Genomic DNA, 1,848 nt, shown 5'->3' with positions numbered 1-1,848 from the left:
CTATTCTTTCTTCAAATTATAGTTTGACCTGATTTGTTAAGGGAATGTATAGTGGCACATCGGTTAGCGATGTCACCTCAATTGACGTACTATTTAGTTTCGTTTTGGCCAAAGCAAATTTTTAACCCGATGCTTTGGATAAAAACTCCTGATAATTATCTTTACTGTCTTCTATATGCTGTTGGAACAGAGTAAATATGCTTTTGGAATACTGCTCAGTTCTTTTGTAAAACCAAGGGTAGCAAGAGTACTTTTGGACTACTTGATTAGTGGAAGTGCATGGCATTGAAAAGGGGGCGAAAGTGCTTTGTGCAACTGGATCAAGGGCTTTCTCTTTCTAACTGGCTCCATAACTCTATATCAATTAATCTATACTACTAACAACACACAAACTGTTATGAAAGAGAACTGGTAAGTTAAGAAAAAAAGCTGAAGGCTGAAGCTTCCTTTTTGAAACAAAGCAAAGGTATAATCTAATCTCCCTTATGGAAAACACGTAAAATGAAGTGTGAACACATTGATTCATTCCACAGAGAAGTTAGTCTATATTAATTGATTTAATGTTGTCTCCTTGTGTTTGTTTACGACACACACACACACAGACCTCCATCTCCAGTGCCCAGCTGTGTGTCCATGAAGAGTGACCAGTCCATGCTTCTGCCTCATAACTTCAGCAGTGAACTAGTTCCATCAGTACTAAAGTTAGTAGCTTGTATGTCAGTGTTGTCACATGCAATTATACACACACACACACACACACACACACACACACACACACACACACACACACACACACACACACACACACAGAAAACATAAATAACATAGAATAAAGGCTGAAGCTTCCCGCCCGTAACAAAGCAAAGGTATCAATCATGGAAAACATATAGAGGTTTATCTGTTAGAGAGAGGTTGCATGTATGTGTTTGTGTGTGTGTGTGTTTGAGCGACAGAGAGATATATTGAGAGATAGAGAGAGAGTAATAGAAAGAGAGAGATTGATTTAGCATTTTTTGCAAATATTGTTATGTAAACACAGTCATTCATTGTATTTGCACATGTCAGTGTTGTCCCATGCAATATTTCACACACACACACACACACACACACACACACACACACACACACACACACTGTTATGAAAGAAGATTGCTACGATAAGATAAAATATCTAAAGGCTGAAGCTTCGGATCCATAACAAAGCAAAGGTATAGTTGAGTCATCCTAGTTTGGCTGTCAGGTCTAAAGTGAGCCTTCATGTATGTATAAAATTATCACAGTTCTTGGGCATTTCATATTATGTTCAGTATCATGATAATTATTGAGTCGGGACATATACAATAATTACAGATCTAGTAAATTACCTGAGTTTTGTCCTCAGTCTCTGTAATGGCATAATACTTTTTAGGTAGTTCACTCTTGCAATGAAGCCATTAGCAACTGTGATGTTAAAGACGTGCGGTTGCTGCCTTCTACTACATCGCCCTTATTAGGCAGCAACACGTGACATGAAACTCAATGTTTGCAACTTGAAATGTTTGACTATATTTCGTGGAGTCAGCTGTTTGAGTCTTATCTGTTGGTCCAGCTCATCTTAATTTGTATTTATGGAAGATAGACATTCCAATGAAAGTCTTCAGTTCCTCAGGGGTGGGGTTCCATGAATGTCCTGGAGGTCACACTTACTTGTGAAAACTGACTTATTATGAAACAATTCACTGTTGAATTAGTGTTGTAAAATGTATCCCAGTTGACTAATATTGGCATCCTGGTGAGGATAATAAGGTATAGCCTTCACCATGGGTGAAAATACCATGTAGAGTTTATTTAAAATATTAAGTCTGCCTC

This window comes from Sprattus sprattus (genome assembly GCF_963457725.1).
Source record: "Sprattus sprattus genome assembly, chromosome: 14".
NCBI classification, from domain to species: Eukaryota; Metazoa; Chordata; class Actinopteri; order Clupeiformes; family Clupeidae; genus Sprattus; species Sprattus sprattus.
The sequence above is the reverse complement of the archived record's forward strand: the minus strand, read 5'-3'. Positions refer to the sequence as shown.